The sequence below is a fragment of the Nerophis ophidion genome, linkage group LG01, assembly GCF_033978795.1.
Source record: "Nerophis ophidion isolate RoL-2023_Sa linkage group LG01, RoL_Noph_v1.0, whole genome shotgun sequence".
In the NCBI taxonomy this organism is placed as follows: Eukaryota; Metazoa; Chordata; class Actinopteri; order Syngnathiformes; family Syngnathidae; genus Nerophis; species Nerophis ophidion.
The window spans coordinates 31,620,539-31,641,089 of record NC_084611.1 but is presented as its reverse complement, the minus strand read 5'-3'; positions in this window follow the sequence as shown (position 1 = coordinate 31,641,089).

Below are 20,551 nucleotides of genomic sequence, written 5' to 3'. Positions count from 1 at the left end.
AAGCTCTGTTACCTTTAAGCTTCAGCCTCGTGTCAGGGACTGTCAGTAGCAGCCGATCGGCTGATGTTAGGGATCGAGTGGGGCAGTAAGGTACTCTGGCTTCCTCCCACCTACGAAGACTATCTGTGTTGGCCCTGCGATGAGGTGGCAACTTGTCAAGGGTGTACGCCGCCTTCTGCCCCAATGCAGCTGAGGTAGGTTCAAGCACCCCCCGCCACCCCAAAAGGGAAAAGCGGTAGAAAATGGATGGATGGTTTGGAGCCTCCCAGTATATCAATCAACCAATCCAAGTTTATTAATAAAGCCCTTAATCACAGGTGCCTCGAAGGTCTGCACAAACCACAATGACATCCCTTGGAACAGAAACAGAAACCTTGTAAAGGGGTCAAAATGTGGAGACCCCCTCCTGAGTGACCGGCCACAATGATAGTCAAGTGTGTACAGATATTTACAAATTACCGTATTTTTCGGACTATAAGTCGATGTTTTTTTCATAGTTTGGCCGTGGGTGCGACGTATACTCCGGAGCGACTTATGTGTGAAATTATTAACACATTACCGTAAAATATCAAATAATATTTTTTATCTACGAAGGTCCTGAGTAGTCAGGCTTCAATCCCGGGCTCGGGATCTTTCTGTGTGGAGTTTGCATGTTCTCCCCGTGAATGCGTGGGTTCCCTCCGGGTACTCCGGCTTCCTCCCACTTCCAAAGACATGCACCTGGGGATAGGTTGATTAGCAACACTAAATTGGCCCTATTGTGTGAATGTGAGTGTGAATGTTGTCTGTCTATCTGTGTTGGCCCTGCGATGAGGTGGCGACTTGTCCAGGGTGTACGCCACCTTCCGCCCGATTGTAGCTGAGATAGGCAACAGTGCCTGCCGCGTCCCCAAAGGGAATAAGCGGTAGAAAATGGATGGATGGATCTCATTTGCGTGAGCGACGAAGAAAATGTCCGCCATCGTCACACACACGTCAGCAATCGTCACACACACGCCAACAAATAAGAATTTGGCGGGGGGCGGGTCATGGCAGCAGTGCATTGTGGGTCATGATATACTAACTGCTATATGCTATACGCTACTGCCGGAGCTATTAAAATGGATCACGTCAACATTGGCAGTAAATTATAAAAATTGAGACGGACTGAACTAAAATGGCACCGAAAAGGAAATCATATACTGCAGACTACAAGCTGAACGTAGTGAAATATGCTGCAGAGAACAGCAATCGAGCAGCAGAAAGAAAGGACGCTAGCGCGGCGCATACCAGAGGCGACATCGAGGAAGAAGATTTCATCGGATTTAGCGATTGGGAGTGACAGATTGTTTGGTAAACGTATAGCATGTTCTATATGTTATAGTTATTTAAATGACTCTTGCCATGATGTGTTGCATTAACATACCAGGCACCTTCTCAGTTGGTTGTTTATGCGTCATATAAAGTACACTTATTCAGCCTGTTGTTCACTATTCTTTATTTATTTTACATTGTCTTTCAAATGTCTATTCTTGGTGTTGGGTTTTATCAAATAAATTTCCCCCAATAATGGACTTATACTCCAGTGCGACTTATATATATATTTTTTCCTTCTTTGTTGTGCATTTTCGGCCGGTGCGACGTATACTCCGGAGTGACTTATAGTCCGAAAAATACGGTGGTCATGATGGTGTTAGAGTCCAGTCCATTGGGGGCAAAAAGAGAGTCGTAGGAGGTCTACATGAAGGGTAATCAAGAAGTGGTCCACACTGGGACATGACTTAGAACAGCTAGCCTACCATGAATTGATTAACGTGGACCCCGACTTAAACAAGTTAAAAAACCTATTCAAGTGTTGTACGGAATATGTACTGTACTGTGCAATTTACTAATAAAAGTTTCAATCAATCAATCCAGTAGAGGGGGGCAAAAAAGACAAGCGGCAGATCAACTGGTCTAAAACAGAGTCCATTTAAAAGCTAGAGTATATAGATGAGTTTGAAGGTGCAACTTAAATACTTTTACCAAGGTGGTATTACTAACTGTTTCTGGTAGAGTACAGGAGTTCGAATAAAAAACTCTCCAGAGCCTGCAGACTTTTTGGGGGGGCTGGAAATCACTACTAAGCCGGCGTTCTTAAATTTGGGAACGGAACATAGGGTAAAATACAACCAGCAAGATAAGATGGTGCTAGACGGTTTAGTATTTTGTACATAAGTAACAAAACCTTAAAGTCGCATCTTAAGTGTAACGGGAACTAGTGCAGGCAGACCTGGATAGGTGTAATTGGTACTTAAACTTTGACTTTAATATGAAGCTGAAGAAGGAGTCCTATCGGGTCCTTTTGGCTCATCGGACTCCGGAGGCAGTGGACAGGTACCGACAGGCCAAGCGGTGTGCGGCTTCGGCGGTCGCGGAGGCAAAAACTCGGACATGGAGTTCGGGGAAGCCATGGAAAACGACTTCCGGACGGCTTTGAAGCGATTCTGGACCACCGTCCGCCGCCTCAGGAAGGGGAAACAGTGCACTATCAACACCGTGTATGGTGGGGATGGTGTTCTGCTGACCTCAACTGCGGATGTTGTGGATAGGTGGAAGGAATACTTCGAAGACCTCCTCAATCCCACCAACACATCTTCCGATGAGGAAGCAGTGCCTGGGGAATCTGTGGTGGACTCTCCTATTTCTGGGGCTGAGGTCGCTGAGGTAGTTAAAAAGCTCCTCGGCGACAAGGCCCCGGGGTAGGACGAGATCCGGCCGGAGTTCCTTAAGGCTCTGGATGCTGTGGGGCTGTCTTGGTTGACAAGACTCTGCAGCATCGCGTGGACATCGGGGGCGGTGGTTCCTCTCTTTAAGAAGGGGGACCAGAGGGTGTGTTCCAACTATCGTGGGATCACACTCCTCAGCCTTCCCGGTAAGGTTTATTCAGGTGTACTGGAGAGGAGGCTACGCCGGATAGTCGAACCTCGGATTCAGGAGGAATAGTGTGGTTTTCGTCCTGGTCGTGGAACTGTGGACCAGCTCTATACTCTCGGCAGGGTTCTTGAGGGTGCATGGGAGTTTGCCCAACCAGTCTACATGTGCTTTGTGGACTTGGAGAAGGCATTCGACCGTGTCCCTCGGGAAGTCCTGTGGGAAGTGCTCAGAGAGTATGGAGTATCGGACTGTCTTATTGTGGCGGTCCGCTCCCTGTATGATCAGTGCCAGAGCTTGGTCCGCATTGCCGGCAGTAAGTCGGACACATTTCCAGTGAGGGTTGGACTCCGCCAAGGCTGTCCTTTGTCACCGATTCTGTTCATAACTTTTATGGACAGAATTTCTAGGCGCAGCCAAGGCGTTGAGGGGTTCCGGTTTGGTGACCGCAAGATTAGGTCTCTGCTTTTTGTAGATGATGTGGTCCTGATGGCTTCATCTGACCAGGATCTTCAGCTCTCACTTGATGGGTTTGCAGCCGAGTGTGAAGCGACCGGAATGAGAATCAGCACCTCCAAGTCCAAGTCCATGGTTCTCGCAGGGAAAAGGGTGGAATGCCATCTCTGGGTTGGGGAGGAGACCCTGCCCCAAGTAGAAGAGTTCAAGTACCTAGGAGTCTTGTTCACGAGTGGGGGAAGAGTGGATCGTGAGATCGACAGGCGGATTGGTGCGGCGTCTTCAGTAATGCGGACGTTGTACCGACCCGTTGTGGTGAAGAAGGAGCTGAGCCGGAAGGCAAAGCTCTCAATTTACCGGTCGATCTACGTTCCCATCCTCACCTATGGTCATGAGCTTTGGGTCATGACCGAAAGGATAAGATCACGGGTACAAGTGGCCGAAATGAGTTTCCCCCGCCGTGTGGCGGGGCTCTCCTTTAGAGATAGGGTGAGAAGCTCTGCCATCCGGGAGGAACTCAAAGTAAAGCCGCTGCTCCTTCACATCGAGAGGAGCCAGATGAGGTGTTTCGGGCATCTGGTCAGGATGCCACCCGAACGCCTCCATAGGGAGGTGTTTAGGGCACGTCCAACCGGTTGGAGGCCACGGGGAAGACCCAGGACACGTTGGGAAGACTATGTCTCCCAGCTGGCCTGGGAACGCCTCGGGATCCCCCGGGAAGAGCTAGACAAAGTGGCTGGGGAGAGGGAAGTCTGGGCTTCCCTGCCTAGGCTGTTGCCCCTGCGACCCGGCCTCGGATAAGCGGAAGAAGATGGATAGATGGATGGATGGATGATCAAACTTTCTTGTCCTTGTCAGGCATCTTGCATCCACATTTTGAACCAACTGTAATCTTGTATTGCTGGACATGGGAGACCCCAAATAATACGATAGAGCAGGGGTGTCAAACAAATTTTAAAGCAGGGGCCACATGGAGAAAAATCTACTCCCAAGTGAGCCTGGCTGGTTGAATCAAGGCACGATAACTTAAAAATAAAGACAACTTCAGATTGTTTTCTCTGTTAAAAAATACACCAAGCACATTCTGAGAATGTACAAATCATAATGTTGTTGGTAAATTTTACACTTTTATGTTGCAGTTAATAGTATTTTACCCTTATTTGTCATCATTTATACATTGGTAATGTTAATCAGTCAACTCCATCCATCCATGCATTTTCTACCGCTTGTCCCTTTTCAGGATGGCGGGGGGCGCTGAAGCCAATCTCAGCTGCATTCAGGCGGAAGGCGGGGTACACCTTGGACAAGTCGCCACCTCATCGCAGGGACAACACAGATAGACGTTCACACTCACATTCACACACTGGGGCCAATTTAGTGTTGCCAATCAATATATTCCCAGGTGCATGTCTTTGGAGGTGGGAGGAAGCCGGAGTACTCGGAGTACCCGGAGGGAACCCACGCAGTCACGGGGAGAACATGCAAACTCCACACAGAAAGATCCCGAGCCCGGGATTGAATTCAGGACTACTCAAGACCTTAGTACTGTGAGGCACATGCACTAACCCCTGTCCACCGTGCTGCCCAATCAGTCAACTCATTGGTGTTCATTTTCAATCTCTCAATATAAAAAAAATAACAAAATCAAATTGCATGATGTAATGTAGTTTGCTCATTTTCCTTGACTGGTGCACTAACATCATGTGATTTTTTTTTTTTTTTACATATGTAGCATTGACAAAGATACAAATAATTTCTATTGTGACAACTAGTGGACGCATTTAGAACAGCAGTTTCTTTTCATTCAAAAATGTCGGCTCATTTTTATACTTAGCAAATTCAAACTCATCACCTGTTCCGGCCCACGGGCCATACGTTTCACAACCCTAATCAAAACGACACATATTGGATGCATAAATAATGATCTCAGCATCACTAATGGACAAATGTCACAGAGTTTAGCAAGATTACGGCGATGAAAGATGGCTGCTTAAGTTACAATTAATTTGTACCCCAAACGAGACAGTTGGGTTGTAATTAATGAAGAGAGCGTTCCCCATATTTTATCTGAAATATTCGCATGAATTGAATTTGATGAACAAAGTCGTCCTAAAAAAAAAAAAACAACAACAGTCAAACAGAAGAACAAATGTTTCACTCCCCTTCAGGAGAAAAGAACCCATGACCCACAACATGACAGTTATGCAACACTACTGATGTTATTTTAGATTTACGGGTGTGTTGCTTTAACTTTAACTGAGGTGGATAATTGTTTTATTACACATGCTACTATAGTCTCCCTACAACAGGGGTCTCAGACACGCGGCCCGCGGGCCAATTGCGGCCCGCGAGACGTTATTTTGCGGCCCCCACCTTAATATGTGTCATGTCTTGGTGATCATGTTTAGTTTGGCTATGTTCTGTTTGGTTTTTTCACTCCCTGTTTTGTTTCCATGACAACCCCTTAATTTTCACCTGTCCTCATGTCACGCTACTGATTCACTTGGACTCATGCACCTGTTGTCAATCACCTCATCACTTTTTAAGCCTGTAGTTGCCAAGCAGTCAGCCTTGTTATTCATGCTGATGATCCATGCTGCGCTTTTTCATGCTCTTTTTTTGTCACAGTGTTTTCGTTTTTTTTGTCCATAGTTCTGCCTTTGTGCTAGTTTTTTTGTTTTCGGAGTCAAGTTTTGTACATCCGCTGTGAGCGCCTTTTGTTTATACCCTTTCTTTTTGGAGTACTTTCAAGTTAATATTAAAATATGTCGTTACCTTCACATCGTGTCTGATCCAGTCGCTTTGCACCACGGGAAAACAATCCACACCATAGTCCTAGTCTTGACAGTATGAAAGGTTAATGTTAAAGCGGCCCGCGAGTTTTATATAAATGGCGCTTGACAGCGATATGTTATTTCGGTCCGAAATGGCTATTTCAACGTTCTGGGTTGCCTACCTCTGCGCTAGTGGAAAAGTGGCAAATGAGTGAAAGCGACAGAGACGTTGCCATGGAGACGAGGGTTTTCTTACGTGCCTGGCTGCAGTCACACCGCAACAGCTGTCCGCCAGTAGTAACAGTCCCCGATAACCTGGACCAATTCAAGACGTTATTTTTGTATTTATTATTGTTTAATTTGCATTGCCTCACACGATGAACTCTACATATATTTCTATATGACGCCGGATAACACTCCGGGAGCCGTCACTTTTTTGCTTTCGCTATCCTGTTACATCCTGGCTATTATCCGCCGACCACCCTGTTGCTGTAGGGAGGAAAAGCGGAACGACACACATTGCGGAAATAACATTATTCTCTGTGCGTCGGCTAAATACAAATATATTCCACAACCCCAACAATGTTTTTTTTTAAAGCCTCTGTGCGTCGGCTAAATACAAATATATTCCACAACCCCAACAATGTTTTTTTTTAAAGCCTGCAGTGACGATAAAGGTTTGTGATGAGCAAAGACAATTCCCGTAAAAGTGCAATATTTCTTTGTTGAGCACAGGGGCACCCCGACGTGTCTTATTTGCACTGAGAAATTTGCCGTGCACAAGGAATACAATTTGGAACGCCATTATACAACAAGACATGCTGAGGAGTATGCAACATTTTTTTTAAGAAATCTTTTCTTGCTGCCCAGTCTCACCCTGACTCTGCATCCAGTGCTCCCGTCCAAAGGCAAAACCTAGTAACTCACTTCTAGCTGATTCTGAGAAAACAAAGGAAACCCAATCTTTCTTGATGCTGTATTACAAAGATCTACAAAGTCATCAAACGTATAGATGTTTTCTTGAGATTTCATTTTCTTGCCGATTGAGCCATGGATTGAATCTGCTCTCATGAACATGTGCCCTTTCTCCAGATATTTTATCACAATCTCGGGTGGGCCCCATTCTGCGTTTGCACATTGGGCAAGAGCCGTGTACAGCGTCCAGTTTTTATTTTGACCTCCACAGTTATCTGCCCAAAAGAGTATGCAAGGGGAAGAATCAAGAACAATACATTTAATGAAGGTGCTTGCAACGTCCTGAGCCAATCTTCCAAATATCCCCTCGTGCCATAATATCACATAATCAGGTTGACCGTCGGCCCCTATTCGTGCAAATTTCTCATTAAAGACAATAAGGCGACTGACAAAGAAGCTCCGATTGGTCCCTTGAGATACTGGGTTTTTCTGTTGTATCCACGCGGTTATGTGGTAGTTGCTAAGTGCTGCCATGTGCGTAACAGCTTACAAATTACAATATCGCATACACTAATGTAAAGCATATCACCTAGGAACTCCAAAATTATTATCAGCTCAGTTTTGACCAAAATTGAGTTACTGGGTTTTGCCTTTGGACGGGAGAGTGCCCCCCAGGTTAATTGAGTTTGAGACCCCTGCCTTATAAGAAAAAAAACCATTAGGGTACATGAATGACTATCTCTTCCAAATGACCGCTACCGTCCAAAAGGTTCCATTACAGCCAAACGAATGCTGATTTTATTCCATTAGACTTGAGCTGTATCAGCCGTACCCCACCTTTATTGAACACACAATATTCCCAAAGCTTAGATGGATCAAAGTGAACTAGATCGAGTTAAATTTCACGTCTTCTAGTGTTTGTTTTGTTTGGGTTTCTTTTCGTAAACTGTCCTCGGGGAGGGGGGGCGAGAAAGGTAATCAGTTATTTGCCTATTGAGCGCTCACAGGAGTATCCTTCATTCAGGGCACACCTGAATACACAAGTACAAAATAATGCACACGGAGCCTGCAGGAGCATCGTGATGAATTGAGGTTTATACGCCGTCATTTATCTTTGCCGCAAACCATGTAGAGTTTTCATTTGTTGTGCATGAATAACAAGGTTTTCCCATTGAGCGAGGGGCTGAGCCTGTCGGCTTTTACATTTGGTCTGTTTTTCAGGCGATAGTTCCACACGACGTACCTTTTCCAACAAGTACAACCAGTACAGTGCATCCCTAAAAATAGACACAATAAAATCCCCCCGTGAGAGATCGTCCATTTAAACACTCAGGTTTACTTTCAAAGGTCAAGGTTGGATTAACCTGAGGCCATTTATTTGCTGTCAGGCACCAATTTACACCTTATCTTTTACTACAAGGTCCAGTAAGTTCCACAAAGTGCAAGAGCGACAATGTTTGAGTTAGCATGTAGTACTTTGCCTGGACAAATATTGATACTATTTATCAGGGGAGACTTCTATGTATTTACCAACCAGGCATTAACGTACAGGACCGGACATAGATTTCATCAGGCTTCAGACTCGATAGAGTAACTTAAAAATAAAATAACTGATTTATGTCCTCTTGGGAAATACAGCCTGCAGCCATTTGCTGGGTTTAGAGGTCACCAAAGAAAAATTGCAAGACTCTCAAATATCAGCAGAGAAAACAATTTTATCAGAGTTGTCTTTCAAAAGTTCGGCATACACGTTTTCAAAAAGGAACTTATGTTGATTTGTGTCTTTTCTGACTTTAAATTTTGTTACAATTAAAGATGTCCGATAGTGGCTTTTTTGCCGATATCCGATATTCTCCAACTCTTAATTACCGATTCTGATATCAACCGATACTGAAGATGCAGGTGGAGGCCCCCTTGGTGTCCTGGGTTGTAGATTACCTGACTGACAGACCACAGTACGTTCGACTGCAAGACTGTGTGTCTGACAGGCTGGTCAGCAACACTGGGGCCCCGCAAGGCACAGTCCTCTCCCCTTTCCTCTTCACCATTTACATCACCAATTTCCACTATCAATCAGAGTCCTGCCACCTTTAGAAGTTTTCTGATGACTCTGCGATAGTGGGGTGTATTGAGGATGGTGATGATGAGGAATACAGGACACTGGTGGAGGACTTTGTCACATGGTGTGGAAAGAACCACCTCCAGGTCAATGTGACAGAGACCAAGGAGCTGGTTGTGGACCTGGGAAGGAGGAAGAGTACTCCGGCGACCCCTGTTTCCATCAGGGGGGTCGATGTGGACATGGTTGAGGATTATAAATACCTAGGAGTACACATCGACAACAAGCTGAATGGGTCAAAACACGCTGAGGCCGTCTACAAGAAGGGACAGAGCCGCCTCACTTCCTCAGGAGGCTAGGATCCTTCAACGTCTGTACAAACGTGTTGAAGATGTTGTACGAGTCGGTGGTGGCGGGCGCCTTCTTGTACGCCGTGGCTTGCTGGGGCAGCGGGCTGAGAGTGAGGGACGCAAACAGACTGGACAAGCTGGTAGAGAAGGCCAGTAACATGGTGGGAGTGGAGCTAGACTCTGGCGGTGGTGTCAGAGAGGAGAAGTCTAGCAAAACTCCTAGCCATTATGGACAACACCTCCCACCCACTACACTCGGACCTTGCAGAGAGAATGAGAACGTTCAGCGGAAGGCTCAGACTCCCAAAATGTAACACGGAACGACACAGGAGGTCCTTTCATACAGACAGCCATCAGACTGTATAATGCATATGTTCCTTGACTGCACTTAAATGTAGAATATATGTAGAATATATTCATATCATTTATATCTTATACATCTTATATATAATATATGTTATATATTATTTATTATTATTATTGTTTATTGTGAGCGAACTGTGGTGCTGAATATCCCCCAGGGTTCAATAAAGTACTTTCTATTCTATTCTATTCTACTGATATATACAGTCGTGGAATTAACACATTATTATGCCTAATTTAGTTGGGATGCCCCGCTGGATGCATTAAACAATGTAACAAGGCTTTCCAAAATAAATTAACTCAAGTTATGGAAAACAATGCCAACCTGGCACTGCCATATTTATTATTGAAGTCACAAAGTGCATTATTTTTTTTAACATGCCTCAAAACAGCAGCTTGGAATTTGGGACATGCTCTCCCTGAGAGAGCATGATAAGGTTGAGGTGGGCGGGATAGCGGGGGTGTATATTGTAGAGTCCCGGAAGAGTTAGTGCTGCAAGGGGTTCTGGGTATTTGTTCTGTTGTGTTTATGTTGTGTTACGGTGAGGTGTTCAGAGTCCTGTTCTGGTCGTGAGAGTACACTCTGGCCAGTATGAACACAGCAGGATCGGAGCAGTCGGCTGCGGCACTTCACGCGCAGGAATCTCGCCTCTTCTCTCAGGACGAGCGGGTGACACTCTTGGGCCAGGGAATTCAGGGGATCGCCCGAACCCAGGAAAGCTTCAGGACCGCTGTTACCACCCTGGTGGGCCAACTGGCGGAACAGGTGCAACTTCTGCTCACCCAAATGACCAGGCCTGGTCCCGCACCTCCTATGCCTGAGCCGCAGACAGCCACCAGGACTCAGGTACTCACCACCATTCAATGGCCTTCCCAAAGTCCTGACTTAAACGTGTGGACAATGCTGAAGAAACAAGTCCAAGTCAGAAAACCAACAAATATGGCTGAACTGCACCAATTTTGTCAAGAGGAGTGGTCAAAAATTGAACCAGAAGCTTGTGAATGGCTACCGAAAAAGCTCCTTATTGCAGTGAAACTTGCCAAGGGACATGTAACCAAATATTAATATTGCTGTATGTATGTATACTTTTGACCAGTTTTGGTCACTTTGTCAATAGACTCATAATAAATTCATAAAAGAAACAAACTTCATGAATGTTTTTTGTGACCAACAAGCATGTGCTCCAATCACTCTATCACAAAAATATAAGAGTTGTTGAAATGATTGGACACTCAAGAAAAGCCATGACATTATGTTCTTTACAAGTGTATGTAAACTTTTGACCACGACTGTACATGTACAACCTTAATCAGCCTGCTAAACCACCAACTGTCCCATTAGGTGCAAACAAATGATCCTGCAGATTGGCATGAATCTTCCTCGCATTGACAGCAACATATTGCACATCTCTATTAGTCCAGGAAGTCCTCCTGCACACACAATGCTTTCACGAATCCATCACGATGCCAATCCTCATTCAGGAAGCCATTGAGCCGCCCGTTTCTCCACAATTAGCTGCGTTACATTCATTGCCAGAGACAGTGACTTGCAGCGTCCAGTTGCCTTGATTAACCTTCGCTATTAGCTGGTTGAAGGCGAAAGGATGACTTTAATCGTCAATGAGGTAAACTGTAATCACTGTTAACCCCCTCAACGGACTCAGATGCAATTTACAAGTTGTAATGTTTTTTACCTGATACAGTCAAACAAGATGTTGCTTTTAAACACCCGAACACCCCTTGTGTGGTGTTCGGGTCTGTTGGACCCGTTTTCATTTTCTATTAAAATGATACAATTAATTAATTTTTCAAACTGAGACTCACTGACTTTGGCTCATTTTTTGTGAAAAACATATATCAGAATACATATTTAATGACCACACACCATACTCCCCCTACACATTTCTATTACATATAAGATGTCCGGAATTTGATGTTGTGTATAACACACACGCACGCACGCACGCACGCACACACACACACACACACACACACACACACACACACACACACACACACACACACACACACACACACACACACACACACACACACACACACACACACACACACACAAAGCAGGCCTGGACAGGAAGAGGACAGAGTGTAGGCACACAGAACTTCAGAGGGTCAAATGTGCGAGAAAATGAGAGTATGCTTAGGGAAGCTTAAAGTCTGTTGCTATAGTTATTAGCTATTGTGCTTAAGCTGTACTTTTTCTATCTGTGCAAGGACAAAAACTTTTGTTTAAGGGGTGGCCTCAGCCACAGATGTTGTATTTGTTTTAGCCCGCTAACAGCCAAGGACTTGAAGGACCTCAACAAAGATAAGATGACAGCACGCAGATGAAGCAGAGACAAGGCGAAATCACAAGGCCCCAGCACATTCCGTTACATACTGTGCGTCCTGGACCAGCTTTGCTTAATATATGTGACTACTCCTTTTAGAGGCAGCCTCAGTGATGTTGACTGTGGAACTCCTAAATAAATAGAGGGACGCGGGAGCTGAACCTTAGAGCGTAGGGCGAGACTGTGACCAAGTGTGCAGCTCCATGCGTTCTCCTCATGAGCTAAATTGAACTCTGTCTCTGCATAGTTCCTTGCTTCTTGTCTGTTTAATAGATGTCCTCAGTGTTTGAACCTGACACAAACAATGTTGCAACCTCGTGTGAGAACCGCGGGTGCAGAAACACAAAAGAATAGATTCTGTGGGATGCAGAAACTGCCAGAGAAATTTTCCGTGCAACATTCATATTGTTGTTACTCAGCCAGCGTTTGTGGGTCTGATGGACCCGTTGCATTTTGTGGCTTTTAATGCTCACAATCAAACAGTTTTATGTTAAAATACTGAACAGATGTTTATTGGGATAAGGTAAATTGGGATAAGGTAAACACCTGTTCAGTATTTTAACATAAAAGTGTTTGATTGTGAGGCATTAAAAGCCACAAAATACAATGGGTCCATCAGACCCACGAACGCTGGCTGTGTAACAACAATAAGAACATTACACAAGGGTTAAAATAATATGATTTCGTACGCGTCCTTAAGAGCATTTGTTGCAGAAACAGGGAGCTTAGGTCAAAATGTCTGAAGTGTTTGTTAATAATAAGTGGGATCAATTAGTCCTCTGTGAGTTTTCTGTTTTTATTGTCCCTATACGGGTTGTACCATTTGAAATGTGGGAAATCCAATTTGCTACTCAACTTAGCAACATCTTTTCGTAAACAGCTCATGTCGTGTGGTAGATTCATTCACGTGTTATTGTTTAGTGCACGGATTTGTTTGTTTTTCTACAATTAATGGTGGTAATTACAGTCAGCCTCTGTGTTTTGGGAGTCCTCAACGAGCTTTGTCGGCAGTGCTTAATGTTGCTGATGTGGCATTTTTTTAATAAACAGCTTATCTCGTGGGAAATACCAGACACATAAACAATCTGGCCCTGGGTCAAGCTGTCACCTTTAAAGTAGCATTTGAAGCTTTTGTTACAGTCTTACATGCTTGATAAAGAATGCAGTTTACTATTTTAATCAAAAAAGTTAATTATGTGTTTTTATTAATATTCTTCTCATATTTTCTTTTAGACAGTTATTTTAGTCTTTTAGCCCCTTTGAAAAAGTCTGCAGATGACATTCAAAACATGTTAGGTAAAAATTCCATCCAGTATACTGAAAATAGGCAGCATGGTGGCGGAGGTGTTAGTGCTTTTGCCTCACAATGTGAAGGTCTTTTGTAGTCTTGGGTTCAATCCCGGGCTCGGGATCATACTGTGTGGATTTTGCTTGTTCTCCCCATGACTGCGTGGGTTCCCTCCGGGTACTCCGGCTTCTTCCCACCTCCAAAAACATGCACCTGGGGATAGGTTGATTGGCAACACTAAATTGTGAATGTTGAGTGTGAATATTGTCTGTCTATTTGTGTTGGCCGTGTGATGATGTGGCGACTTGTTCAAGGTGTACACCACCTTCCGCCCGAATGCAGCTGAGATAATTGAGACCCCCCGCGACCTCAAAAGGGACAATCGGTAGAAAAATGGATGGATACACCGAAAATATTGTCTTGACTAAAAGAACATTTGAAAATTATAAACTACTATCATTAAAATAATGAAAATGACAAACTTTTGTAGTGAGTTACCCTGCAGATAATCATCACACTACAACTTTGTCACAAGTGTAAAAAGAAGTTAAGCTCTAGGAGACGTTTAATGGCATATTTTTCAGAAAAATAATAATTTGTACGATTTTATGGAAATTTTACATTTAAATGTTCTTGTCATGTGTGGGTCACAACTTACTGCAAGGTCGTTCCTCCTAGATGCAGACGGACAACGCCAGCTCTTTTGAATTTTTTCACTAGATTGAGGTGGCGACTTGTCCAGGGTGTACTCCGCCTTCCGCCCAAATGCAGCTGAGATAGGCTCCAGCGACCCCAAAAGGGACAAGCGGTAAGAAAATGGATGGATGGATGTGTTACCCCTGCTTAATAAAGAGATTGGATGTGCTTTGAAGGCTGTCATATCTTCTTGTCAACAAACGGGGTATATTTTAGAGGTCAAGTTTTGTTGTTCAGTATTCCCACCACCAAACAAAACATATTTGCAGGCACAAGACTTAGCAGCAAATGGGCATTAGTAGAAATGCGCCAATCGTTTGCCCAAAGATCAGTATTGTATTCATTTTTCATGAATAAATAAGTGATCGGCCTATGGCGATTAATGCCTTTAAACATTTATTTCTGGATCAGGCTAGCAGCGAATTATGTGTTTCCATACACAGTATGGAGAAGCTCCACTTAAGTAATGATAATAATCACCTCCAATGCGGCAAAAAAATGAATTTCTTACAAATAGTATTATCCCTGGAGGACAAGGCTTAACATGCTACACACCAAGTTGTTACGGCTCAGGCTCCTGCCGCCCCTCTTTCATCTGTGCGCTCCTCAGAGCGCGCCCCTGGACACGCCCACAGGCATTCCCCTCCGCACGACTGCAGGCAATTTGAAATGAACACACCTGACGCTGATGAGGACTCCACTCCCTTCATAAGCCAGCGCGTCCTGCGTTCCAGGGCCAGAACGTAGCTACCTGGTTCAGTACTGTAAGCCTACACGTCTCTGGCTCCCTCCCTATGTGCATTCACTCTCTCTTGTGTTTCCCCTCCTCTGTGCTCATCGTCTTGTGTCAACCCGCAGTGTGTCTCGTCTCCCCGTATTCCCTTTGCCTCCCTGGCTGCCTTCTCGGATCTCGACCTCTCGCCTGGACACAGACCTTGACGCCTCGCTCCTGCCTTTGACCTTCTCGCTTGCCCACGGACCTTCGAGCATGCCTTGCCCTCCCTGGACTTCCACATCTCGCTCAACATGCACCTTCAAAAACTCCCAGTAACACTCAGTTAAACATAACACATAGTCACATCATACTTTTTTGGATTAATTACATTCTCCACTTTGTTGTGTATGATAAACACATCTCATGCTATCGACACCGCTGTCTCAGTGCCGTCTTCTTCTCCGTAGTACTGTCACACAAGTTAATGCAAGAGCATTTGCAGACATTTTTTAAAAATGCTCATCGCTAAACTACTAAACCGTTTGGAGTTTTACTGCGGTTTATCATTAATACCTTGTATTGTTACATAGGGCTGGGCGATATATGGATATACTCGATATATCGTTTGTCTCTGTGCGATATAGAAAATGACTATATCGTGATATTTGAGTATACGTTCTCACGTAGTTGCTTTTAGCTGCTGGCATTACACTACAGGCTCTCCTCACTCTTTTTTGTCTGTGCTTCTCACAGACAGCAAGCACACCTTCTTACATACGTCACATACGTATACGCCCTCGCGGAGCAGGGAGGTAGCAGCATGGGTAACGTTAGCTGTGATGCTAGCGGAGCCGTGCCAGTGGTAATATAAGAGAAAGAAGGTGCGAATCTGGTAACAAATGAAGGAAGAATTAATTCCAGAGGGAAAACAGCAAAGTGTCCATCGTCTGGCGGTGGTTTGGCTTTGAGTGGGAATATGTCGAACAGACAACCGTAATTTGTCAAATGTGGGGCAAAAGCGTTGCTACAAAAAGTAGCATAACTGCAAATATGTAGCATCATTTGAAAAGTCACCTGCTAAAGAATGAAGAGTGCTTACTCCACATATCAATATCTCCATTCGGTGCCACACGCCCACGTCATCAAAATGCCGAGGCAAACATTTCCAGATCAACACCTTAGGAAAAAACCAGTCAACATCAAAAGGAGATAATGTCCGCATTAAACTACCGAAGCGCGAAGGACGAACACTATTTAATTTCCTATTATGCAGCTCATTTTTGTTTGACACTTATTGAAATATCTTGTGTGACAACAATGCACAAAAGTGCACTGTATTTGTTTTAATTTAGTGTTGTTTTGATATGTCATCTTGGTGACATCATGCACAAAAGTGCACTAATAGCTTGTTTTAAAATGTCTCTGACAAGCTTGCACTTTCTGTTTTGGAAATGACATGAATGTTTGTACCACTGCTTAATAACTGTTTAATAAATACAGTTTTGGTCAATTGATTTAGTTGTGATTTCCCGCTCTGCATGAAAGTTTACAATGAGCATATTTTAATGCAGTATGAACAAGAATGTTTTAATGTAGACACATAGAATCATCATACTGCTGTGATTATATGTATCAAGTGTTAATTAAAGGCTAGGACAAAATATCAAGATATATATTGTGGCCTAAAAATATTGAGATATTAAAAAAAGCCATATCGCCCAGCCCTATTGCTACATCGCTAATATCTGTGTTAAATGCAGATATTAGCCTAGTCTATATTAGTCTATAAATTATATTCCATTATAGTCTATTACAGTTTTTCGCAGCTGCTTTAATATGTTTCTCGCAACGTATTACACATTGCTTAGTCATTTTCTAAATATGGGATATTCTGATGTAAACTACGGCTAAAGTATGGACGACAATTATTTAAAATGTTATTTTAGGGTACAGTATATGGGATATTGATTACAAAGGGACTGGACAAGAATACCACATGGGGACAGCGTGGTGGAGTTGGGAGAGTGGCCGTTCTAGCAACCTGAGGGTTCCTGGTTCAATCCCCACCTACAACCCACCTCGCCATGTCCGTTGAGTCCTTAAACAAGACACTTCACCCTTGCTCCTGATGGGTCATGGTTAGGGCCATGCCTGGCAGCTCCCACCATCAGTGTGTGAATGTGTGTGTCAATGGGTGAATGTGGAAATAGTGTCAAAGCGCTTTGATTACCTTGAAGGTAGAAAAGCGCTATACAAGTATAACCATTTACCATTACCATTTATGCTGTTTTGTACTGTAATTTATTGCAAGCCATGTCAATGTGACACAGAAAAGAAACGATATGAGATAAGAAAACATGGATTTATAACTAAAAAGTTGAAATGTGAACATAGGACAGTTTTCTAAGGTAAAAGTGACCATACGGTGCTATGGGAATTACAGTGCAGTCTTTCTGTATTTCCTGACATTCCTGTCAGGCTTGCCCCTGACGGTTTGTTTGTGTTTTAGTTTTTCCTCTGTGTGTGTAGTAGTTCCTGTCTTTTGTTCCTGTCTGTTTCCTGTCATTCTCCCTGAGTGCTGTGTCCCCTCAGCTGCGGCTGATTGGCACCTGGCCACACCTGGTGTCAATCAGCCCACTCCTATTTAGACCTGTCTTCCGACCAAGTCAGTACTGGATTATTGTCATGTATTGTCGCTCGCGTCGTGCCTTGCCGTGTCGTGTCTCTGCCGCGTAGCGGTTAGCTACATACATTAGATGTTTGTAGCTCACTGTTTTTTGTTCCCTGCTTCCAGTTTGTTTTCATATTATAAGTACAACTTCTGTTTTCCTGCTCGCTACCCGCTAGCTTCCATGCCAGGCCCTTTTTGTTTTTTTGCTAGCTTCCATGCTAAGACCCCTTTGTTTTCTAGCTCACATGCTAGCTCTCTTAGTTGGTTATCTGCCTCGTGCGCACTTTTTGTTGTACCCCTTTGGTTTGTTCTTGTTCTTGTTTTAGTATCTTTATTAAATCATGTTTTCCTATCCAATGCCTGCCTCCATCTCTGCATCTTGGGGTTTGTCATAAACTAACTCTGACAGTTCCTGTCTTGTTGGGCCACACATTTCCATCCACACCACAGTGAATATGCTCTCTTGTCAAGCAGTGAGGACAAAATATTCCGAAGTATCTAATCTAGCCTCAGCAAGCATCTGCTGTGATGTTGCACCTTGGAGCTATTTCAGAAAACGGGTTAATCATTGGTTGAGCTCATGCTTCCTTTATTTTCTTTCGCTAGAGGATTGAACATTCACATGGAAGCAATTTACCCATTCAGTACAGATTTAAAAAAAAAAAGTCTAATGAAAATGTATAGAGATGTGCAGAACATATGTTGACATATGGCAGCTTGTTGGGGGGGTGGACTATTTAATAGAAGCCATTATAATTCATTCTGATCAACATGACAGAAGCAATTGAAAATGTATGAAACAACCGAGAATTGTACTGACCACCTGCATGGATGTGCCAAACCAAAATGTAATGAGAAATTTCATTTTTGATGTGCACAAATGACAAGATGATGTAAAAATTGAAAAAGTAGTACCAAATGTACCCGAGCGACTGAAAAAACTGTGATATGTATCGGCTGATTGATTTATTCAATAACCTGAGAATCAGTGCACCTTGAAGACAGCTAATTCTTAAGAAAACGGTGTAGCAGCATTTTGCAAGTCTGCAGCCTTGAGTGATACCCTCACCGGCGCGCAGGAAAAACAATTAGGAGAATAATGTGGTTTCTCTCGGTATTTGTTAGCGGTTTGGGATGGCATTGAGAGTGAAAAACAAATCAATGCAAATAAGCTCGTGTTCCGACTTTGGACAACCCGAGGGAAGTCCGATTGAAACAGGAAGAATACGTGTTCTTACACACCGATTACACATATGCACCCATGAGGTTACACAATTGGAATTTAAGTAACATTTGAATAGGTATTGGATGGGCAGATAGATAATCGGATGTTTATGGAAAAATATTAGATGGATATGAATAGATGGATGGATGGATGGATGGATGGATGGATGGATGGATGGATGGATGGATGGTGCACATGAATAGATATTGGATGGGGGTATATAAATGATACTGGATGGATGCATATGAATAGATATTTAATGGATAAAGTTCCAACGGTAGTCTCTCTCACACACACACACACACACACACGCACACACACACACACACACACACACACACACACACACAAAGTGTGGTGAAATTACCCTCTGCCCTTGACACTGTTGAGGGGGGGGGGGGGGGGGGCCTGCGGGCCTGCAGCGAAGCTGGGTGTGCCGGGACCGGCTTCAAAATCAGTGACAGGTGCGTACAAGGCCCACCTGGGCCTGGTTTTCTAATCACCTGTCGCTCTGTTAAAAGGCAGCAGCCGGGAGGTGAGAGATTGGTTGGAGCTGGAGGGGAGCTGGAGTGAGAGCGAGCGAGTGACGAAGACAGACAGGAAAAGACAATTGCTGAAAAGCAACCTGTTGAGAGAAGAAAATAAAACTCTTGTAACCCCGATCCGGGCTCTCATGGTGTTGATTGGTGGTCCGAAAAACCCCCTGGAGGGCAACCTCCACAGACCCATACCCATATTCATCCCCAGGTAGGTGAGGGGAGCAGTGAGCAGCAGCGGTGGCCGCGCTCGGGAATCATTTTTTGGTGATTTAACCCCCAATTCAAACCCTCGATGCTGAGTGGCAAGCAGGGACGTATTGGGTCCCATTTTTATAGTCTTTGGTATGACTCGGCCGCGGTAAATAGGTGATGAACATGAATATATGTTGGATGGATGTGCTGTATATGGATGGATATTGGATGGATGGATGTATATAGATGATATTGGCTAGATGGACGTATATGAATTATTTTAGATGGATGGATGCATATGAATAAATATTGGATGGATGTGATTAGATATTGGATGGATATATGTGTATAAATCGGGGGTCGACAACCCGCTGCCGCCCTAGTGGCTCTCTGGAGGTTTTTCAAAAATGTATTAAAAAAAATGGGAGAAAATGAGAGGGGAAAACATTTTTTTTTGTTTTAATATGGTTTGTGCAGGACAAACATGACACAAACCTCCCTAATAGTTATAAAGCACACTGTTTGTATTAAACATGCTTCACTGATTCGAGTATTTGGCGAGCGCCGCTTTGTCCTACTAATTTTGGCAGTCCTTGAACTCACCGTAGTTTTTTTACATGTATAACTTTCTCCGACTTTCTCGGACGTGTTTTATGCCACTTCTTTTTCTGTCTCATTTTGTCCACCAAACTTTTAACGTTGTGCGTGAATGCACAAAGGTGAGTTTTGTTAATGTTATTGACTTGCGTAGAGTGCTTATCAGACATATTTGGTGCCTGCATGACTGCAAGCTAATCGATGCCAACATGCTATTTAGGCTAGCTGTATGTACATATTGCATCATTATGCCTTGTTTGTAGCTATATTTGAGCTCATTTATTTTCTTTTAAGTCCTCTTGATTTAATTTATATCTCATGACACACTATCTGTATGTAATATGGCATTTAATTTTTTGCGTCTCCAGACAGATTTGTTTTTGTATTTTTGGTCCAATATGGCTCTTTCAACATTTTGGGTTGCCGACCCCTAATATAGATATTGAATGGATGGACAATGAACATGAATAT